General features: G+C 43.8%; 1 long non-coding RNA gene and 1 pseudogene across 2 annotated transcripts in view; one reads left to right on the top strand and one right to left on the bottom strand.

The window, feature by feature from the left end:
- Positions 1-1,630: 1,630 nt before the first annotated feature.
- LOC144770366 (uncharacterized) lies at positions 1,631-5,232 on the bottom strand. Its single transcript, XR_013598872.1, has 2 exons — positions 5,105-5,232; positions 1,631-2,452 (listed from the first exon to the last, which is right to left on the bottom strand). It is a non-coding gene; the product is annotated as an uncharacterized LOC144770366 (long non-coding RNA).
- A 39-nt stretch (positions 5,233-5,271) lies between these two features.
- The window catches only part of LOC144770365 (uncharacterized protein ZSWIM9-like), a 52,290-nt pseudogene continuing 33,220 nt past the window's right edge, over positions 5,272-24,341 (top strand). The window contains exons 1-3 of the transcript XR_013598871.1: positions 5,272-5,363; positions 16,401-16,547; positions 18,471-18,764. The product of XR_013598871.1 is annotated as an uncharacterized protein ZSWIM9-like (transcript). The remainder of the gene's footprint in view (positions 5,364-16,400; positions 16,548-18,470; positions 18,765-24,341) is intronic.

Genomic DNA, 24,341 nt, shown 5'->3' with positions numbered 1-24,341 from the left:
CAGATTCTTGGCAAAACAAACGTAACAAACTGCTACTTACTCCTTCCCACGTATTAGGCTTAGGTCAGGTACATCGGGGTAAGCGTATTTAGAAGCACCAGTTGAGTACGATTAGTCAATGTATATATGTATGTATATATTTTATCTATTTTAAAGTATCATATGGCTCAGAAACCATATCAATGCTTTTACAGTATTATTTTATAATCCTCCTTTTACTGTACGCACTTTACTTTACTATGAGTATTGCAATCGTGGCAATTCATTTCTCTTGCATGAGGAAGAAGACTGCTCAATAAATTACACCTTTTATTTCTTGCTTTTCTCTGCATTCTGGTGAAACTAAGTACGCACATTTGACTGAGTAAAATAGCTGTCTTTTGTTTTCACACGACTCTAGAGATACACTCGTACTCAGGGAGAGCAAAGTTGTCATGTTTTATGGTTGTCAGAAGCTAATCCCTTCTTGTCTATCCAGGGAGGTTAAACTCCTCCTCGTTTATTCGAGAAAGTTTCTAGTGACCTCTGAGCTAGCTGGCAAACCTTAAGTCTAATATAGTCAGTAGAGACCTAGTTAACCTCAGTCCTACGTCTACACTGCTGAATATATTATTCCAATGCGCAGAGCCTATTGGGAATATAGGAACTACACTACAACATCAAACATTTATATCAGATTAAACCTGGTAATCATGGACCAGACGGAAATTGGTTTACAAAGAAAATTAAACATGTTTAAAGAATACTGTCAGGTCAAAAGACTAGTGGTTAACATGGAAAAGACTAAGATCTTATGTTTCGGTAGAAGGAAAACGGGGTTTTCTTGGTATTTGGGGACCGAAAAGTTGGAAAAAGTAACAGAATATAGATATGTGGGGATGTGGTTTGAGAGAAGCTAGCAATGGCATACCCATCTCGACGCACTAAAACTGAGGAGAGCGACCTCAGTGAAGGGTGTAAAAAGATTTAATAGTGTGTATGGTGAAATGTCCAATAGACTGGTTCTAAAAGCTTACTCTGCAATAATTCCACCCCAATTTTTGTATGGCGCAGAAGTTCTTTACTTGAGGGGCAAAAATCGGTGGGACTTGGAGGAGGGAAATAACTTGAAACATCTATTCTCTCTTCCAAAATCGTCAATGGTACAGGCAGCGAGGCTAGAACTGGGCATCAACTCATGGGGTATAACAGCTTGCATGGCACTTCTACGATCTTGGCAACGTTTGAGTTCGGGTGATGAACACAAAATCTGACAATGGTGTGGGAATCAAATTATAAACAGTGAAATAAGTAGGGCAAAAGAGAAAGCGTGTAGTATGTTAAAGTTTAAGCTGTGCCCCCAGTCCCTTCGACTCAAGATAGACAAGAGGGAACTTAGGATCCTTGAAAAATAAATATCTCGAGTACAGGACCAAGATTACCTCTTGAGGAAAAGCTCAGTTCTCCATATGGCCACAGCGTGGCAAAAGGAACTACACTTCCCCTATATTGACAGGCTATCTAGCTGCCCATTAAGGCGAGAAGTGTTAAGGCTAAGAATTGTAATAAACCCATGTCAAGCGAACCAAGGGCTAAAAAGTTCCATGATAAATAATAAAGGGAAATGCACTTTCACTTTAGGAACAACATGTGATATTATACATATTTTAATAGATTATCAGACGTTTTTGGAAATTCAAAGAGTTTTTAGGTCCGATTTTAAAAGTATGATATTCAAAATAGGATGCAAGCAGTAAACCTTTTACTGGAAATGATTAACTTAGACATAGCTTGTGCCATGGGAATATATATAAAAAAAGTCAAAGAGTTCCTTAAATGCATTGAGAATTGAGATGATCAGGTGTTACATGAACGAGGAGAATGAGCCACAAAAGGGTAGAAGCTATGTGGATAGAAACACAATACTTTGAGGAGATTAAAATGAATTTGTGTGTTTTAGAAATGTGATTTTAAAATTGTATATATCTCTTTTATTGAATGCGGTGTTAATAATTTGTATACTTTTATGGTTGTAAAGCGGGGACTCCAAGACAAGTTCATTTTCACAGTCTGATGCGTCATTTTTTGTTGTGGATTTTTGATGAAGGACACTAGCCATCCCTGCTAAAAGGGCCAGGTTTTCAAGTTTCTGAAAATTCATCCGCGAACATGCATCACCAGGCTGAGAAGTTGTGCTTTCAGCATGAGCTTTGTTACCAACTGTTATATAATCCAGTCCACTCTGCTTGGCTTTTTTGTCCTTGCATCTTTTCTCTGCAATTTCTTCCTCTAGTAGTTCGCGTAACAACCTCTTAAGTCTACCAGCGCTTCCCCGATTGCCACAGTCCATTAACATCTGCTTTTTCTCCAGTGCCCTTTGAAGTAACACCTGTTTTAGACCCTCTGTTGTGCCAGAATAGCTTGCAATTATCTCTTGAAAAATATCCTGAATCATTAAGACACTGTTTCTTCACTAAAAAAAAAAAGCAAGAGAAAAAAATATATATTTACATATAAACTTCAAAACAGGAAAGAACACATTGACCACATGCAATATATCTTCACGCTCTAGCCATAATATATAAATAAAGAGGTATTGTTAATAAAGGACAAGTGTACAATCTATCCATAACCAAGTAAGTAAGTTTTCCTTAATAGACAGTACACATTGTAAGCCTGAACTTGAACCTCCTGAAAAAAGTTGCCTAAATATAATAGTTTACCCAAAAATGGCTGCCTTATAGTAGTGCCACAAGCTAAACGTTTGAGTCCTTTTCGTAAGTGTTACATTTGTCTCTGGAGAGCAATCCAAGGCATATGTGGGGACATGCATGTTCATTTTTACTGTCCATTATTGGATTAATTAACCACAAATGTAGGTTTTTACTTAAACAGGTTGGTAATTTGTAGCGTTATCCTGCAGTTGCAAACTTATTGTGTATCTTTTCGAACACACACAGAATGATCGCAAGTGAAAAACAGGACGTTGAATTAAGCCATGATTATGTCCTGCTAGATATAAAAATCAGGAATTAGTTTGTGTGTGGTTTAAGTTTCAGAGGTAAAATACAAAGCATATCAAACTAATTAACAGATTTAATTGTAGAAAAGCACCCCAAAAAGTACACTGACCTGGTGCAATTTCTATCTAATATGCCTAGATTTTGGACTACAAAGAAGTGTTTGGGCATGCACTGAAGGCCATTGAGGAAATTGCCTAATAATCAACTTTATTTTTGGAGAGCCAGAGTGTATGCTTAGGTCTTGCTGCTCAGGAAAATAGTAATAGCAAAGTAGAGGCATTATAAGAGAAATAGAAGAACTATCAATAAGTGAACTTTCACACTGGGGTTTGCGACGGGAAATTAAGTTACCTATCCCCACAGATGCATAGAGAGTCAGATGCCTGCTACCCTCTGCCCACCGGCACACCCAACATGAAAGGACAAGCGTTAAAAATGCAATAGGTTCCACCTTTTATTAAGCTAAAGATATTAGCTTTGCTAGTAGTATTGTACGTTAATTGTGCAATATGTAATAGCTTTATAAATTAAACAAAAGGCAGTACAATGGCAAATACATAAAGCAAAAGCATTGGCATAGCCAATAGGCCTCCCCTCTGGGACCTTATAAGTGTTTTGCCAGAGGTGTTTGGAAGTTTGGTAAGAGATGCAATTTAACATAAAGGGATCCCATACCTCGTTGACACATGCAGTACCCGCAGTTCAAATGTGAAGAGGGCATGGGGAAACCTCTTATAAGATCTCAATCAATGGGGAAGGCACGCGTTACTGCAACTTGTGCGTGCTTTCACCTTATAAATATTTAACACATGATCCGAGGCAGTTGAATGCTAGAAGCGAGAAGGGAGAGAGAATAAGAGAGAGTGCACAAGGAGAGAGAGAATAAGAGAGAGAGAGAAGGAGAGAGAGAGAATATAAGAGAGAGAGAGAGAATATAAGAGAGAGGAGAGAGAGAGAGAGAGGAGAGAAGGAGAAAGGAGAGAGAGAGAGAGAGAGAGGAGAGAGAGAGAGAGGAGAGAGAGAAAGGAGAGAGAGAGAGAATATAAGAGAGAGGAGAGAGAGAGAGAGAGAAAAGGAGGAGAAGGAGAGAGAAATGTGATTTATCTCAGGGCTCGATCCCTCTGCCTCAGTACTTTAGCAGTAGGTCAGGTTGTAACTTGATAATATATGTCTGGGATCGATAGTGGCAGATGTAACAAGACCTGCTTCATTTTTACAGAGATCTTAGCGGTCAAGGTAAATTAGCGCAAACAGGGAATACGTAATTGGCCCTGTCTCAATAATATATACAGAGTTAAAAACATTGCATGCACATGGAACGAAACCAGAACGATAGCCTGTTTTGCGAAAGTAGATATTGCAAGATGTTGGAATGCGTCGGACTACGTTTCCTAAATAGGGCGTAAACCTCAATCGCCACAGGCAACCAGGCCTCTCAATTACACAAATAGCAAACAAAATAAGGAACCAGCATTACAACGGGTAAGTTATTTGAAGCATTTATCCTTATGCTTTGAAACGCATCCATGAAAACTGCCAGTGTTTTAGTAATGACAAGTTGCAAGGACACAAGTAATGCTCAACAATATACAATATTCACATAAATAAATGTGTTTAGCCTTCTTTGATTGACAACTTTTCAGTAGATCGAAAACTGTTCCATTTGGTCAAGAATCTTGAATACACGCAGGTGCACTTGGAACCAACAATATCCGGGCAGTAATTTATTTTTCCTTACGGCGAAGAACTTGCTGTAAAACACATTTTTTAGGCTTTTTGCAATTTTCCACAACTTTCACAGGCACGCACTACGTCACACATACACAAAAATACACATGCTCAAACACAAAAGGTGCATATTAAACAAGCAGGCAGGCTGATAAAGACAAACAAACACACATAATACACACACATTGCAACGCAGGCATTCATTATAACACGTACGAAGCACACACATGCAGGGAGCTGCGTCTGAATTTGCCCCCTTAATGAAAACTCGTGCTTTCCGAAAAATGAGGAAGCTGGTCTGGGACGGAAATTAAGCAGCTGGGACCGAGAGCGGAGGATCGATGCTGCTCTTTTTTAACAGCTGCAGCACTTACCTGAGTATTCGCTGGAATCGATGAAGGAAGTGGAGTTGGAAAAATAAAGAGACCGATGCCAATCCATCTGTCCCTTTAATGGCCATTGCACTCACGGCAGTCTTCGTTCTTGCCGCAGAACAAAGACGTCACTTCCGGCGCTCCCGGATGTGCGTAGGCTTTTGCTAGAGGAATCCACCGGCTTCCGGTATATGAAAAGGTGAGAGGATTGAGGATCTGCGGTTCGAGTCTCAGCCAGCCGGCAGACTGATGGTTTACAGTAGGTGATTTTGGCATTGTGTTCGAGGCAACTGCTTTTTAAAAATGTATTTTAGTATTGTGATGAAGTGAATGCGGCAGTCACCATGACGACAAAGCTTGTTTTACTTTGCAAGACCTATTCCTCGAGCAGGTCTGTCCGCAGTTGTTTAAAGAGTCTAACAATCGGATTCCACTAAAACTATGTGTTTATGGAAATACTCTATGAAGGAAGTGCAGCCTGGGGGTACAGAAAGTATCATATCACAGCAGCGCCTCCCGGCATTCCGCATTCATAAAAAGTTTGGGGGTTTGTAGGGCTTTTGGATTTTAGGGCGTACATGGTCATTTTAGGGTTGAGGGTGGGGTTGTGTTTTGGGGGGCCAGGTGTAATTTAAGGGTTTAGAGCATGTTTGGGGTGCGAGGGTTAATTTTAGGGTTTAGGGTGTGTTTGGGTTTTAGGGTACAAGGGTTAATATTAGGGTTTAGGGTGTGTTTGTGTTTGGTGTGCAAGGGTTAATTTGGGGGTTCAGTTGTGTTTGGGTTTTGGGGTACCAGGGTTACATTTAGGGTTTAGGGTGTGTTTGGGTTTTAGGGTACAAGGGTTAATATTAGGGTTTAGGGTGTGTTTGTTTGGTGTGCAAGGGTTAATTTGGGGGTTCAGGGTGTGTTTGGGTCTCTTTATCCGGTTCAAAATCCTATTGGATTCTTTCCTGAAAGATTTACAAACAAAGAAAATTGTGCATGTAACAGACACAAAGAAAACGATTTCTAACCTTATGTTAGATGTAACTCTTACGTATAACTTCAAGAGATCGTTTGATTGATCAGTGAAACAAAACTTAATATAACTCACCCAATGATCCTTGGGAGTAAGCCCCACCTCTCCTGGCCACTGCTCAGGAAATGGAGGCCCGCTCTAAATCAGTGAAAAAAATATATAATAATGATTCAATGGTATTATAGGTTCTAACTGTAGGAGATACCAAACCCCATTTGTTCACTGTATTTACTCGATAGTTTGATAGAACCTTGGCATTTAATTTATGAAAAACCACCGACGGCCTGATCCACTGAACCCACATCTAGCGACGACATGGTGTGTTGATTTTGTTAATAATCTGACATAGATTTCACCAAACTGCCAACTTAACCTCTGATGGATTGCAATCCTAATATGTTTCAATCTTGATATATTTAGGAAACTAATTGAAAAAATATTTAGGAAAGTATGGCAGGGTAGCACTTCAATAAGGAGCCCTTTAGCAGAATAGGGTTCAATCTAAGCATTCTGACAACAACAGGAAAGAAAAGACCCGCTGTGGTACTGCACGGCGCCCAAATTTCCTGCTATCTCTTACCTCTCCGTTGGTACCTCTGGCCTCGTCCTAAGCCAAGGGGGGAGGTACCGACTGAGTGAGGAGGTGCGTTGTTTCTAGTGTGTATTAACCAATCACAATATCTTGGCAAAACACGTGATCATGCGGACCAGGAAGGGGCACCACGTATTGCATGTTACATCGTGGTCCGCTACCTAACTCAAGCATTAAACTAGCGTAGGGCATACTACAATTGTTGGCTTTGGATCCCTCATAAAAGAAAGAACTTCACCAAAGCTCGATACAGCGATGCCCAAAAGGGTGAAATAGTTAGTACAGAAGCGTCTCTATAGCCAAAGTTTACCGGATGCGTTCACAGCATCCCGATGCTCTGCTGCTTCACTGTTAGCAAACAAAAGCCAGCGATTGCTGATTGGGCAATGCTGTGGCCAATAGCGGGAAGCGGCTCAGAATATTAGTGTATTAGCCCTGTCGGCTCAAAAAACCCGTCGTATGGGCTGATGTGATATTGCAGCAGAAAAGTATTACGATACCGTGGTATAATCTAGCGCAGAGATTTATTAAACATGCTGCTACTGCAATATAAAAAATAAGAAAAGAACATCCGTTGATTATGCATTAAGCAATCATATGGCAGAGGGCGGCAGTGAAAAGGATGCATTAAAAAGTATGTCAAGCAACATGACGAAATTGCAGAAAAGTTATAGAGACCTATCAATGATCTACTGGACCATGTAGTAACGCCTAGGTGTTTAATGTAGAGTCGTGACAGGAACTCTATTGCACTCAATTCGACATACCAACCACATGAACCACGCCAAATGGACAGGAGCAATGTCATTTTCAAGGTAAATTGTCTATGTAGGGATGTAGGTTGATCAACTATGCAGGGAAGCGGAACTGGTTGCTGTAATGCTCATTCATAATGTGGTAGTGCTGACTCACAAGAATCACCCTACATGTCCTAAAGGAAAGTTCCAAGTATAGAGAAACATTTGGATAAAACAATCTGAACCAAAATGTGACTAATAGAAAGTTGGCAATCTATTTAGTACTCTGTTGATTTGACTTTCTGACTTGATTTGACTTTATGTGGATTCAAAACATGTCTAGGACTAATGGTTCGTTTAATGAATAGAACAGTAGATCTTAGATGGATATCCACGGTATTTCATCATTCAGTCCCTGTGTGTCACTTTTAAGTCTGTAAATCCATTTCTGCTCTCTAACGAAGAGAAACCTTGTGCTGTCTGTGATAGGTGGTGGTATCCACGGTTTTTCCAGAACTGTCCTATTCATTTGTTCAGGAGTGTGTTTCATCTGAATAAAATGGTTTGTCAGTCTGGTTGCCTGTTTGTTGCACCGAATGGTGCTCTTATGCTCGTTTATCCTCAATTTTATTCTCCTGGTGGTCATCCCCACATACCGCAGGGAACATGGACATGTGATTAAGTAAATCAGTTTTTCTGAGTTGCAATTAGTATGACTTTTCAGGACCCATGGTCTCTGAGTTCCTATATCAATGGTTAGGGTCTTCTTTGTTTGAGGGCAGGCAGAGCATTGTCCACACGGATAGTGGCCCTGTACAGGTGGCAAGTTCCATAAAGTATTTACAGGTGATAGTTCTGTTCCGTGGGACCGTGGCCTGGTATGTACTAGGCTATCCCTTATACTAGGACCTCTTTTGAATGAGAAAAGTGGAGCCTGAATCTCAGAACCTGCTATATTCAAGATCCTCCAGTTCTTTCTCACTGTTTTCTGTACTTTGGTAGATAGAGTATTAAATCTTGTCACAAAAGTGAGTCTTCCCAAAGGTGGTTTTTCTGTCGGAGGATCCAACAGAGCTCCTCGATGATTGTTTCGAGCTCTCTTCTGTGCTCTTTTAATCAGGCAGCTTGGATACTCCCGTTCCTGTAGCTTCAAGGCCAGATCTTTTGCATAGATGTTATAGTCAGATATATCTGAACAATTCCGGCGAATCCTCAGGAATTGTCCGACAGGTAGATTTTCTCGCAATGACCTTGGATGATGACTAGAGAAAGTCAACAGGGAATTGCGTGCCATTGGTTTACGATGGAGCTTGCTGCCAAGTCGTCCTTCCACAGGGAAGATAGTAATGTCTAGGAAGGGTATTTCATTTTTGCTGTACTCAACAGTAAACCTCAAGTAAGGATTCTGATTATTCAGCCATGTTTGGAATTTGATGATGGTATCTTGGGAGCCCCTCCACACTACAAAGAAGCTCTAAAGAACCGGACAGACAGGGCCAGGAGGATTAGCGGGGGTAGGCCAGGGCAAACAGAAAAGTTTTTAGCGCTTTACGGAAGTGTGAGAAAATAGGGATCGAGCGCATAGAAAGAGGAAGAGAGTTCCAGAACCGGGGGGCAAGAACAGAGAAACGGGTTCCACCAGTGCGAGATTTGTGAAAACGGGGAACAGTGAGGAGGGCAGAAGATGATGAACGGAGAGTGCGGGCAGGGGTGTGAAGGGAAATCAGAGAATTGATGAAAGCCGGTGCAGAGTGATCAAGGGCCCGATAGACAAGGCACCCCAATTTGAACAAAGATCTCTGAAAAATGGGCAACCAATGGAGGGATTTGAGGACGGGAGTGATGTGATGGGTTTTGGGCAAGTGAAAGATGAGACGGGCAGCCTGATTTTGGATAGCTTGTAAGCGGCGGGATTCATAGGCAGGAATGCCAGCGAACAAGCTAGTGCCATAATCAAGGCGGGAGGTAATAAGGGCAGAAATAATGATTTTAAGGGAGTCAAAAGAAAAAAAACGAGAGATTTTCCGGATCATCCGGAGGGAGAGAAAACAGGAGGACACCACGGCACTGACCTGGCCATGCATGGACAGGTCCTGTCTGACCTTGATGCCCAGAGTTTTAACGGAGGGAACGGGGGTGGGAGAAGGGCCAAGAATGGAAGGCCAGAAAGCAGGGGACCAGGGGCTGGATGAGCCGCCAATCAGGACAAGCTCAGTCTTATCTGGATTGAGCCTGAGGTGGTTGGCGCTCATCCACCCAGAAATAAAGACCATGGTGGAGTGAAAAAAGGATAGAGAGTGAGAAGAAGAGGAAAGATCAAAGACGAGCTGGAGGTAGTCAGAGTAGTCATACACAGAGACCCCCAGCTCAAGAAGGGAAGAGATAAGAGGGTGAATGTAGAGGTTGAAGAGAAGGGGAGAAAGAAAGTGTAACCGCACTTTTCTGAAGAACTTTTCAATCTCACAGCGTAGCTGGAAGGGATCAGTTACATTAGTAGGTACAAAAGCAAGTTGTTTCTAACTATGGCCATAAGGCGTCGTAAGCAGCATAAATGAGATGTTGCAGGGTTAATAACTTCTACCTGAAGTTGCTCTTAAATAATGCTAGAAATAACTGTTTAAAGTGTGTACTACACAATACAGGTGCTTACAGACCTAGTGAATTATGACTGCTTCAAGGGAGGGGAACAGGAAGGGGGAATATCAACTCCTGCCAGCGGTCAGACAAATTATTTAATATTGCACGGCTCGCAACACTATCTTTGTTTTCCATGTAGTATGTGGTTTCCTGGTAAGGAGCAAGGCTTGGCCCAAGTAGAGCAGTGCCCCCTATATGATTTGTTTAATGTGTGATACACAGGTAATTAATCACTAACCTAGCCCCTGCCTGTGGCAAATCCATCGCCATGTGTAGTTGCTTGGCCCTGGAGGGATCTAGCATTCAGATCGCAAGTGTATTCTGAGATAAGAGGCAAATAATGGGCCTGCATTATCTTCACCAGCCACAGGAAGATCAGACCACAAAACTGAATAACAGAATCAAAGGAAATGTCACCAATACATCATGGCACTTATAAAGCGCACTACTCGCCCGTGAGGGTCTCAAGGCGCTGGGGGGGGGGGGGGTGTGGGGGGGTACTGCTACTGCTCAAATAGCCAGGTCTTGAGTCGCCCCTGAAGGTTAGTAGGTCTTGGCGGCGAGGTGGGAGAACGATCTGCAGCCGGAGGTCGTTCTTCGGATGCTGTGGACTGTGGCGAGAGCGAGGTCGGCGGAGTAGAGCTGGCGGTTCGGGGGTGTAGAAGGTGAGTCGACTGTTGAGGTATGCTGGTCCTGTGTCATGGAGTGCCTTGTGTGCGTGGATGAGGAGCCTGAAGCTAATCCTCTTGTTGACGGGGAGCCAGTGCAGGTCTCACAGGTGGGGTGTAATGTGGCTGTGTCGGGGGATGTTGAGGATCAGGCGGGCGGAGACGTTCTGTATGCGTTGTAGTCGTTTCAGCAGTTTGGCCGGCGCTCCCGCGTAGACGGTGTTTCGTAGTCCAGCTTGCTGCGGATGAGGGCCTGGTTGACTGTTCTTCTTGTGTTGGTGGGGATCCACCTGTAGATCTTGCGGAGCCTGCAGAGGTTGAAGCAGGAAGAGGAGACAGCGTTGACTTGCTTGGTCATGGAGAGCGTTGAGTCGAGGATGGTTGGGAGCGTGGTCGGTGGGTGTCAGTGCATCTCCCAGGGCAGTCGGCCACCAGGAGTCGTCCCAGGCTGAGGGGGTGGAGCCGAGGATGAGGACCTCCGTCTTGTCTGGGTTCAGCTTCAGACGGCTGTGGCGGCTTTCATCCCTTCGGGGAGGTTAGTTTTGGCGGTGAGGGGGTCCTTGTTGAGGGAGAGGATCAGCTGTGTGTCGTTGGCGTAGGAGATGATGTTGAGGTCATGCAGTCTGGCGACGTGGGCGAGCGGGGCCATGTAGATGTTGAACAGTGTCGGGCTGAGGGATGATCTTTGGGGTACGCCGCAGATGATCTCGGTGGCTTCGGAGCAGAAGGGGGGGAAGGCGGACGCTCTGGGTTCTGCCGGAGAGGAAGGAGGTGGTCCAATCCAGAGCCTTTTCTCGGATCCCTGCGTTGTTGAGGCGTGTGCATAGGGTGCGGTGGCAGACCGTGTCGAAGGCAGCGGATGAGGACTGCGGTTTCGCCGTTGTCAAGCAGGGCCCTGATGTCATAGGTGGCGGCGCTGAGGGCAGTTTGTGTTGCTGCGGAACCCGGACTGGGACGGGTCCAGGATGTTGTTCTCCTTGAGGTAGCGTGTCAGCTGTTTATTGACTGTTTTCTCTATGACCTTCTCCGGGAACGGGAGCAGCGAGATGAGACGGAAGTTCTTGAGGTCACTTGGATCCACCTTGGGTTTCTTGAGCAGGGCTTTGATCTCGGCGTGCTTCCAGCTCTTCGGGAAGGTCGCGGTCTCGAAGGGGATGTTGATGGTTTTTCGGGGATGGGGTGCGATGGTGGTGCTGGCTTTGTTGAAGATGTGGTGAGGGCATGGGTCTGACAGGGAGCCGGAGTGGATGGTGTTCATGATTTTGATGGTGTCCTCGTTGTTGATGTTGGTCCAGGTGAGCAGGGGGTCGTTGTGGTGGTGGCTGTGGGATCTGAGGTGCTGTTGGGGTGGTGGAGTTGTCCAAGCTGTCGTGGATGTCGGTGATCTTGAGATGAAAGAAGGTGGCAGGGCATTGCACAGGTATTGCGGTGTTGGGATGTCGTTCGTGTTGGAGCTGGTGTTGGAGAGTTCCTTCACGATGTTGAAGAGCTCTTTGCTGTTGTGTGCATTGTTGTCGAGGCGGTTCTGGAAGGAGGTCCTTTTGGCGGATCTGATGAGGTGATGGTGTTGGCGGATGGCGTTCTTGTGGGCTGCGTTGTTCTCCGGCGTCTGTTCTTTTTGCCATTTATTTCTCTAGTTTTCGGCAGGTTTGCTTGGAGGTCTCGAGGTCTGCGGTGAACCAGATGGCATTCTTGTTGGTGCGTCTGTTGGAGAGTTTCTTGAACAGGGCGAGAGTGTTGGTGCAGTGTTTGGCCTGTCGTAGTGACAAGCCAAAACAACAACATAAATAAGTGCTACTAGTCCGAAAACCAAATTAAATGTGACCAGAGATGCAACTCCTTCATACCCCTTCCAGTGGAATGCATGCTGGGTTGCCATTCGTTGTTAGTGCAATGAGACGTCTATCATAAAATAACATAGATGTTGGTCTGCGCATCTGTGGCTACACAGTGAGCAGGCAGTGTCTTGCATGGCTGCCACATTGCTTCCAGGTAAAAAGCTAAATATTGTACCTTTAGTATTGAGCCATGCTTTGTACTTTAAATTGGTAATTTTCAAGTTTGGTCTGGAAAGAACACGGCCACCTATGAGAACGGCCCACCCACAAGAGACATTTATGATTTCAAAGGAAGAGCCCACAGTATTTTCTGGCAGTGAGTAAACCTGATCAAATTGGCAAGGCTTTAGAGAAGAGTGCCTCATTTAAATAAACATTTTTCAACTTGCTGCAGAGCACCGGGGAGTTTGTTAGAGCAAGGGGCTCACATCGGAGGAAAGACTGGAACTACTGTGCTAATAACAGGTCGAACCACGGCAATGAAGAGCTGAAAACACATCACCCCTTTATTACAAGCGCACTGCGCTACACGTACTTACTCTCTTTATGCTCCCAATGATCTTTACTTTTTAGTTCAGTGACTTTACTCACCCAAAAGCTTTCGGCTAGAGGTTCGCAAGAAGGGAAAAGTTTTGGAGTTACGATGAGGCAACACGGTCACCTACGGAAAACATTAGACGCCACCGAACTGCTGACAATAGCACACATTTTGCTGTGGCCGGAAAAAAGACATTTTTGAAAAAGTTGTTTTGAGCTAGCCCCGCAGCACAAAAGAAAGGCACGCAGCCACCATGTTAAATCTACAGAGGTATGGCTTATTGAAGAAAAAAAAATGTATTTAAAGTTAAAGCGCAACGTTGTGGCCAGTGGCGTTTTCTCGTCCAGGGCATTGGGGCTCCATCCCTTTTACTTTCGCCCTCTACCATCTCCAAAATGAAAACAAAGGTTGCTGTTTAAAGTTTTTTTTAAATCACAGGCTGCACTCACGCAAACACATAATTTTTTAGGTCTCTCCTAGGCAGCGCATGCTATAGTAATCTATATGTTGGGTGAAACTCTGCCTATTGCCGGGTAATATCTCCTGCTGCTCGCCATTTGTTTAACGTTGGCATACCTCTTGTAGTGTAGTTCCTATATTCCCAATAGGCTCTGCGCATTGGAATAACATAAACAATAGTTTAGACGTAGGACTGAGGTCGACTAGGTCTCTACTGAATATGTTGGACTTAATTATGAATGCCAGCTAGCTCAGAGGTCACTAGAAACTTTCTCGAATGAACAGGAAGGAGTTAACTTTCCTGATTAGACAAGAAGGGATTAGTTTCTGACAATTGCATAAACATGACAACTTTGCTCCCTCCAGAACAAGGAGTAGTGTGAAAACAATAGGCAGCTATTTCACTCAGTCAATCGTGCATACTTAGTTTCACCAGAGTGCAGAGAAATAGAGAGATGGGCGTTTTCAATAAAAGGTGTTATTTATTGAGCAGTCCTCTTTCTCATGCAAGAGAAGTGAATTGCCACAATTGCAATACTTATCATGAAGTAAAGTGCGTACAGTAAAAGTAGTATTATGAAATAATACTGTAAAAGCATTGATCTGGTTTCTGAGCCATATGATACTTAAAATGGATAAAATATATACATACATAAAATCATTGACTAAACGTACTCAACTGGTGCTTCTAAGATACGCCTACCCAGGTGTACCTAACCTAAGCCTAGTACGTGGGAAGGAGTAAGTGAGCTGCAGTTTAAGTTAAGATAGAGAATTCTTGATTCAGATTCTTGGCAAAAACTAAGGATCTAATCAGCTCCACACCTTGGTTATAGAATGAAGGAGGTCTTGTATCTCTTTCTCAGGACTCTATTTCCCAGCAACCCGCAAGGGTGACTGGAAACACTGGAGCTGGATTTCTCGGCAGGAGAAAAGACAGCGTCTCTCTCTCAGTGCGTCAATGGGAGGGTCGGCTTCCTTCGGCTCTCGCATCAGCTGGGCGTCGGGCAAGTAGATAGCCGCTCTGCTCCAAACCACCGTGTGTTTGCTTAAGGCAAACGTTGGTATATTTATACCTGGAAGGTGCAGAGTTTGACGTAAGGTTGGACATAAGACGTCACTAAGAACTTACAGTTCTTTCTGGACTCCAGGAGTTCTTGTTCAAATCAAAACAAAAGCAGTGGGAATTCCCGGGCTGCTGGAGGCTTGGTTTGGTTAAAGAACGCGTTGTACTTTATAGGAGTCTATGGGAGTAGCCTTGCCGTATTTGGACTGCATTGGCTATGACTAAATATGGATGTGATTCTTATGCCTTTATAAGGATATGTTTTGTTATAACCACATAAGGGCATGAATCGGGAATATTTAAATAGGGTCCTAGATACATTTTTTACAACACTCTTGTTAGCTGGGTTTTTACTGGCTGTTGATCCGATACTGACTTCCGTTTAGTCCGGAAGCAGCAGCGCCCAACTACTGTTTTTTTCCGCTTTTGTGTTTGATGTGTGTTTGAGGGGAACTTTCTTTTACGTTTTTGCAGCCCAGCATGCTGAGTTGCTGTTAATATAGGAGGTACACTCGTAACATTGACGTTTTTGTACCCTGGACCTTTAAATCCTTTCACGCTAACGTAAGAGGTTATCGTCATCACCCTCCGTGGGTTTCCCCTCGCAGCGCGGTTGCATTTGGTTAGTTGAAATGGAGATCGCAGCATGCTCCATAGTGGTTTGTATACCGGGCCGCGGGCTGAAGCAGTATGGTATTTCTATAATTTTGCGAATGTCTTGTATGTAGTGTAACCTTCGGGCATTTATCTTGAAGCACAATATCTATTTTTCATCACAGTGCACAGGATAACGCAGTCACGGTAAACATCACTGAATGTAATCGGCAAACGCCAACCACAGCATGTTAATGTTGTTGGTTACACTGGACTGAAGCGTGCATCAGGTTTTTTTTAGCTCGAGCAGTATTCTAATTGTCATTGTGGAATAAGGTTTAGGCTTCATAGGGAAATGTGATCATGATAAACTTCACTGAAAGCAATTGGCATATGCCGACCATGGCGTGTTCACGGTTCTTACATTGGGATTAAGATTGTAAGGTTTTAAACTTGTGCAGTATAATGGTGGCGAGACCATCTGGGTAGCTGTGTACGTACGTCCGAGCGCACTCGGCATAGGGAGTGCATGTCATTTCAAACACATCAGCTGTATTTTTAAGCCCAGATTTTGCATATATTAACTTTGTTCAGGCTCACTTGTATTGGATTATGCTACTCATTAGAATTCTTAGGTGCTGATATTTACCTACATTTATATTTCTTTATATTATGATAGACACCTGAAATAGGGTCATCCGACACGGAATGCATTGGGTACAGGCATACGCAATTAGCAATTATTTGATATATTGATGGAATATTCAGTAACATCACTAGAGTAAACACAGAATTTTGATCAGCAAAACTATGACAAACGAAGAGTGTGAATAAATAACAGTGAAACCTAATAGACGTGTGAAAAGAGTTTCATTGCGTTTGTGGTTTTGAAAAGGAAACCATTTGGTTTGTATGTTCAATGCATCCAGAGCAGCAAGTGGTGATCCGCTACCAGCCCATAGGGTCATAATATCTTTAATACCTGACCCTGCTTGATACAGGGTGATGTCCACATGGGGGAGTGTAGTCAAAACCCCTTTGTTCTTATTTCTTGTTCCGTGGGTGATCCTTTTTTGTCTGATTAAGTATCTCCATTTCTGAGGCTCAATTCAAGTGGTCTTCAGCGCCTTCTCTCATTGCTCCCCACAGTGCTACTTGTGAGGATGATGATGATATCCCAAAGGAGTGAAATGGGGGCGTGGCTGCTGATACTCTGCCCTCTGCATGAGCTGCTGGTGGCTGCAGCCCGGACAGGAGCTGCTGAGCAAAAGGTTCCTCCTCAACTTCGACAGACTGGTGAGTGGGCTTCGAGGTGCTTCTGTCATAGTGGATAATAATTCATACCTGATATCAGTGCCTAGAGGAGAGCAGCTCCTTTCAGAAAAAGTCCCATCCCATTGGTACCGGAGACATGGAGAGCCTGTCCATTCCATTCCAGTCCAGTCCAGTCCAATCCTCTGCATCGTTTAATTGTTCTGTGCTGCTGGTTCTCGTGATGCACACTTTGGGACATGCAGAATTTTAATCTGGATTGTTTGTTTGTTTGTTTTTACCAAAACTCTCCTTGTATTTCTGCCATGGAACTCGAAGTACGTCTAAGTGACCAAACAAACCTATAGAATGTCACTGAATCAACTATTGACAATTGACATCTTCTAAATTTAACCCCGTCCGGTGCTGATGACGTCTCAATAGCTCCTACTTGTCCCTATGCGCCGCGCCCCGTAGAGGGGTGCGAAGACACCAATGATGAAGCATGACACCAAGGGTCCTTTTCGTGTGTGAGGGGTATTTTACAAACACTGTGTGCTCCCCACCATTGTAGGGCACACCAACACCCTCCTTTCACAGTTGGATTCTCTTTGTTTATACATATACGTTTAGGGAGAACGAATCCATACAGCAACTCTCTCTCTCCCCCCTTTTTGTTACTTATGTGTTGCAAATGTAAACATCATTATGATTCCCCATATGTTGTAACATATAGGGAATTTAGCAGATTTTATGCAACAGGTGGTCCCCTTGTTTATGGTGAATGTGTTTTTAGCTATGAATATCCTGGGGCCTATTGACACCTAGAAACATTGAACCTTGCTATCTATCGTATGGGCAGTAGAATAGAGCAATAACTGTGGTGCAGTTAAAACATCATTTTTTAATAAGATTTGCAGAGAAAATGGCCTCCCAAAATATGCCGTGCCACACCCCCATAACCTGCTCGCACGAAAGACCAAGCTCAGTTCACCATTCTCAAACTTCACCAGCCGCCACTGAAGGGCACCTGTGAATTTGATCACTGCCGCTGTTCCTCGCGATATGAATGGCAAGACAGTACCAGCAAACACTCCATTACAAGTTGATTAATATAATACATATGTTCGTCACCTTATCAAATAATGAACTGCATACAAGTGCAGTCCACCTACTTAAAGTGTATGGGGGATACCATTCTCTGTGCACTAGTCTCGTATAACTCAGGAAAAGGTAGGTTTCTCTGTCCACCTCTGCCCCCCCCCCAAGCCCCCACATTGTTGCTCTCACAAGTGCTGAGCTATCCCTCATGATACTGTAGAGGCAATTTGTCACTGTATGTCCCTTTGTCTCCCTCATTTTCAAAGTATTCTGCTGCAGCCTTGAGTGCATTCTTCCTCTCTGGCTGGGGAACCGTAGAGGCTGTCAGTAATTCAGTTAGGAGAGATGTGAGTAAATCCAAAATACCTATAATATAATGGGTCCACTTTCTTCGCCAAAATAAAGATTATTCACAACGTACTGCCTTCTGTGTGCTTGGGTCCTCTGGTCTGAAAAGCGAGAAAAACTGTGTATATGTATATATAATATCAAGCAAATCAATTTACTTTCTTTTAAGGTAATTTCTTCTATAAATGTGATATAATGTTAATCAAAGTGTTATTGTAATAGAGTTAATGTCCATGTGCATCAGTGTAGTGTGTATGTTGCGAGTGTGTGCTTCGTTTGGAGTGATTGTCTAGGTGTATCTATTGTACCGTCTTTTTTGGGAGTTGTCCTGTCTTATCTGTTCTTCTGTCATTAGTAGTATTTTTGATATACATGTTTTTGGTAACCATTGGAGCAAGTGGTAGTTGACTACTTTGTGTAAATTCATGACCTGTTCTCTTCACAATACTGATGTAATTTTGTTTATAAGGTCTTCAGTAATACTAATGATGATGTTGGATGTTCTTACCTTTCCTGCAGTGTGACCTTTGCTCACCTTCGAGGCACCGACTGCAAGTATATGAGGATGGAGGAGATGGGCCTTGGGCAGGAGTTCTATAGCTGGCACCAATTTAGCACTTTCTTTGATGACTGGTCTGAGAAGCATAAGGTTCTTTTCATCATCGCCAGCCTAAAGGCTCTCACCTCATTGCGTCAGGTGGCCTTGCCATACATTACTAATATCTCCAAGACCTTGCGCTACCGATACGTGCGCCTGGTTTGTAAGCACAGTGGCACCTACGTGGGACAGAGCATTGTTCGTCGCAACCAGAAGTGAGTACTGCAGCAACAGTTGCTATTATTTCATGTTTAATCGTGGCAGATGGCTAGCCACCGCTGAAGCACCAGGCTCTAACGCTTGAGACCGCATTGGCAAATTCCATTTTTGGATTATTTGACATGAATGTGTTCTTTCTTGTAAAGGCTCGGCATTGAGTTGCATGGTAACCAGATTTTACTTTCATTTGCATAGAGTAATTATGTATAGTGAAACCGTAAGCCATACAAAACTGTAGAAGTAAAAGCATGTGCTGTTCTACTGATGCTCACTTCAGTATGCTAAATTACATGGTATTATGTTCATTAATGTTAATAATTCATAAGTGGTTGTGACTAAACAATGAAGCGCATTAAGACATTGTTATTGTGAATCGTTAGCACTGCCTTGGTTGCAGAGAACTGTTGAGTGCATTCAGGAGAAATGGCTGTGCGTGTGTTTTAGTAGTGTAGCAGTCCGGCCACAGCAATCAATCGGCAGTGCAGCATGGACAAGAAGAGTGAGGACCTCTCTGCACCCACATCGGGACCTTTACGTATTACTTGCTTGATGTTTTTCAGCGTCCTGAATTTTATTCTTAAACAACTCCCTGGGAATCTGGACGAGCATCAAGGCAAATGGGACCCTGCTCTATCAGATGGACATGGGATGAGATCTCAAAAGCCATGTGTGGCTGTCAAAGCGAGGAACATGGCTCTAGGCCATATTTGGGAGAAGTAGTTCAATCGTTTCATATGCCTTTCACATTAGGCCAACGGTCTTCAAATTGGGAGGGGGGGCCTTAGTTATTTTAGAGGGTGTGTGGAAGTGGGCACCAGGCTCTGGCCAAGAAAAGCATCATGCTGATAATTTGTTATTAGTAAAACAAGCATTTGCACTGCAGTACGTCTCGCATTTGCAAGGTTTTGAGCTATTGGCATTGTAAATGACAATGCATTTTATTTAAGTGTTTAAAACCAGATTAGAACTAGGCTTGACCACATTGCCCCCATAAAGAATTATAGGAAGACCGGCAGCCATCTGGTATAATGATCACCTTAAATCCTTAAAATTGATCTGCCGACAGGCGGAGAGGAAATGGAGGAAGACTTACTCGGACGAGGACAAATCTTCATGGAAGGCTGTAATAGTGAACTACAGGAAGGGAATTGATTTAGTAAAATCAGAATACTTTGCTAACACTATTCTAAATGCAGTCCTTATCCCTTGTTCCCTTTTTTTTTAATTTCTGAAAAATCTGTGAAATTCCGTATTGTTTTGGTTATTATATGCCCCGCCTCATTACACACCCTAATCTGCGACGGAGCGCTGTGACTCCGTAAGCAAAAATATTCACTTGCTTTCTTAATTTTTATGGTACTTTTGTCCTAAACATGAAACAGAGCGGAACGCAACAGAAACTACACAATGTCAGACCAAGCAGAGTGAAGAACTAGAACCGGAGGAAGCATAAGTTTTATGCTCTCCGAGGCAAACTAAGATGGAAGAAAGATGAATGTCGAGAAGGCATTGATTCCAGAGGAGAGTGGCAAGCACATCGAAGAAACAGAACCAAGATGAGGCACAGGAGTAAACAGTACAACAGGGCGAGAGGGACAGGTTGGCCAGCCCGGGGGATGACTGAAAGCTGCATCTCTTAAATCAGCATATTTGAAAAGGGCTGCAGATATACTTGAGGAAGTATGAATATGGTATTTGCATAACACAACCCTAACCGTCTACAACGGTCCAGATAATCTACTTAAACAGAACTTTTTATAAAAGACAGAAAGTCCCTGTTAAAAAAGAATACAGATCATCTGTATTTTTTTTAACATTGTCTTTCTTCGTTTTAATGATCAGCCAGGGATCATTAAGACAGTTATAGAACCAATCTAAAAGTAATTTCTTCTTATATGTGATATAGACAAATAGAACTAGAAATTGGTATCAACCCTAAACACAGAAGGATTACATGGCAAAATCACTGTCACAGGCCTGCACACATCCACAGAGTTCTAAGGCAAGCTAAACATACGAAAGACACAAAACACCAATGTTTCAGTGGCGGTGCACTTTTTTTCAGGTTATAAAAGCACAAAGGAAACAAAGATACTGTGGATCTCCCATATCACAATGTAATTGAGGATGCTGCCTAACGGTTAGAGCTATCGACCTTGAAGCTGGGGGATCGGGTTCTAGTCCCTGCAGGGATGCTCAACAACACCCTGTGATTCTGGGCAAAGGACTGCATCTCTTCATGCCTAACAAAATGAATGCATCAGTCTGTAACGCAACTGGTGCTCATGTAAAACGCTCTGATACCTTCAGGTCGAGTTCGCGATAAATTAAATAAATAAATAAAAAATCAGCGTAGTATTAAATTTTAGGATGTGTTTTTATGCTTTTCTAATGGCAAGCACTAGAAAGTAAATCATAAAACACGTGAGGGGCTAGTGAAGAAATACGTATGGAACCGTACCTAGATATAACCAAACAGTTGACTAGGACTGCTGAACGTAAATGGCGACATACTAAGGACCCATCTGAATGACAACTCTACAAAGCTGCACATAGGTTGTACATGAATGAGATTGCTCTAGCAAAAAGAACCTATCTGGGGAATAGGATAACTTCGGCTACTAACTCACATAAAGAGTTATATAAAATAGTCAAAGATTTCACAAATCCGCAGGCATGTCAACCCCCTCCTATTGAGTCCCAGGACTGGGTTAACACCCTCTCATCTTATTTCCAGGACAAAATCAATACTATTCATGAATCCTTCCCAAATCCAACCAACACCACGACTTCTTGCTTATCTCCCAATCAGGCTGTCTTATCCCCTCACCCGCCTGCTGCAGTCCTTAAAGAATTCCTACCTTTTTCGGAATCTGAAGTAGCCCATTCGTTGAATAAAATTAAATCCGGATCACCCACAGATCCAGCCTCCTCTCATATTCTCGCAAAAATCGCGCCTGCATTGATCCCCGCTCTCACTAAAACCCTTAACCTCTCACTATCCCATTCCTCTTTCTCTTCTCACTGGAAACAGGCGATCATAAGACCTATCCTTAAAAAGCCCTCAGCTGACCCCAAACTACTCCCCAACTATCGCCCGATTTCCCTCCTACCGATATTTGGGAAAGTTATGGAATCTCTAATCACGAAGCAACTATGCAATCACCTAGAGGCCAACCAGCTGCTTGATCCGTCTCAGTCAGGTTTCAGGGCCCACCATGGCACGGAAACAGCTCTGCTGGAGATTGTAGATAACATCAGGCTGACACTCGACACAGGACAATCTGCCATTCTGGTCCTGCTTGATCTGTCGGTGGCCTTCGACACCATCTCCCACAGCATTCTCCTGGAGCGTTTGCTGGAGATGGGTGTCGAGGGCCCTGCTCTACTCTGGATTAAGAGCTACCTAACCGAACGGCGCTCCAAGGTGCAAATTGGGTCGTTTACCTCTAACTTCCAAGATAACGACAAAGGAGTGCCTCAGGGATCAATCTTGAGACCCACTCTATTTAATCTTTGTTTCCCCCCCTTGCACGAGTAATCGGGGCGCACGGCTTTGATACCGTGTCCTACGCTGATGACACGCAGCTACTGATCACCCTAGGCCCCGACCCTAATGACACTAAACTCAGATTCCAAAAGTGCATGATCTCAATCAAGGATTGGATGACTAACAATTTCTTGTTACTCAACGCTGGTAAACGGAGATCGTGCTTTTTGGAAATGCCCACAAACACTGGAATGACGAATGGTGGCCACCATCACTAGGGACCTGTCCCCCTCCCAAATCCGCGGTCCGAAACCTTGGGGTGACAATTGACGACAGGCTGTCGATGGCCAGCCATGTCAACAAGATAGTGCACACTAGTTTCGGGCTGATGCGCAACCTCAGGAAAATCTTTAAATGGATTCCCTTCTCCTCGCGTATGCACCTAGTCCAAGGCCTTATCATCAGCCGGATGGATTATGGCAACTCTCTATTTGCCTCCATCAACAAGAGCCTCCTGGCCAAACTCCAGGTCCTACAGAATACGGCCTTGATCTACCCCCCCCCCCCGCTCCCCATCTATACCTAATCTTAGAACGCCCAACTGGCTTCCCATTAGGAAGCGCATAAACTTCAAAGTGTGCTGCCTAGTCCATAAAACCATCAATGGACAAGGCCCCAAATATTTAGAGAAGAAGCTTGTCAACTACTGTCCGGTCAGAACTCTCCGGTCCGCCACCAAGTCCCTCCTAACCATTCCCAAAGTTCGTACTGTCAGGAATGGTTACAGATCCTTCTCTAAACTAGCCCCTGTGGCCTGGAATGCCCTTCCACTTAACATCAGAGCCGAACCCAACTATATGAGATTCCGCCGACTCCTAAAAACGTGGCTCTTCTAGCTATCAGACTTCCGGCAACTCTTTAATGCATCTGCTAGCGCTCTGAGACCTTCGGGTGATTTATGCGCTATATAAATTTAATTACAATTACATAAAGTAAATGATTTGGATTGAATTTAAAAGGAGAAAAAACAGAGCCCTTTTTCCAGACTTGATCTGCCATTAAAATTGTCATTTTTGTTGAAAGTGTGTTAAATAATGATCTACAAAATAAACCTCTCACCCTGTGTATTGAAATCAGGTAACCTTGGCCTGATGTACCTTCGGTTGCTGACCACAGCTCTTCAACTCCTGCTACAAAGCTACAAGAACGAGGCAAGGGCCAGGAAGCGGAGCAGGGAGTGCCTTAAAACACTGTTCTGTCCATAGTGTGCTTTGTTACAAGAGAAAATGTATGTCTTTTCATTAAAAAGTGTAGGCATAAAGTCATATCTGGTCTCTCTAGTGCAAGTTAAAGCAGAACTCGCCTCCTGCCGCACCCACAGACTCTTCTAGCTCTTACCATGCAGTTGATGTGCGCCGCCACCTTGTCGTCGGGGGTCTTATACAGCACGCCGCTAACTAGGGTCTACTCGCGCTGGTGGCAAAAGCCGCAGGCGTCCTATATTTTTTCCTTTGGCGGCCGCGGGGCCATGGTGCTAACTCAGGAACATGGCGGACAGAGGTAGATCTGCAGCCAGGTACTCCAAAAAAACTATGAGGGATCAGACATTCAGTGCGCAGCCGTCTGTGCTGTGAGTCACATATTTCTATCAAAAGCTCCCAAGTGTTTAGCTGCAGGCATAGTTTTGTTTCCAAGGCAGAGTGAATTAGCTGAAACCAGCTGCGCGGAAGAGGGAGCCTGCCCCGTCCGTGAGATTTAGGTTTCGATTTTGACAAGGCTTACAAATGCGATTTTGGTTGTTGCTTTATATTTCCATAGATGCCAATGACACTCCCGATAGTGAAGGATTGACACCCCACCCCCTCCTTTTCAATCAGTCCAATTGTGCCACGGAGACGCTATTGTTAAGTGTGTGAAATCCAGTGTGGGTACTGAGAGGCGAGAGTCAGAGCCACTGCTCGTGCCTGCACTGACTTGTGCTGTGCGCGAGCACAATATCCAGTCCGAGAATTGAAAGCCAACAGAGAGCCACTAGGACCTCACACCAAGGCGGAAGAGACGCCGCGAGCAAAAGAGGCGCTGT

Source organism: Lissotriton helveticus, chromosome 7 (assembly GCF_964261635.1).
Source record: "Lissotriton helveticus chromosome 7, aLisHel1.1, whole genome shotgun sequence".
Taxonomy (NCBI): Eukaryota; Metazoa; Chordata; class Amphibia; order Caudata; family Salamandridae; genus Lissotriton; species Lissotriton helveticus.
The sequence above is the reverse complement of the archived record's forward strand: the minus strand, read 5'-3'. Positions and strand labels throughout refer to the sequence as shown.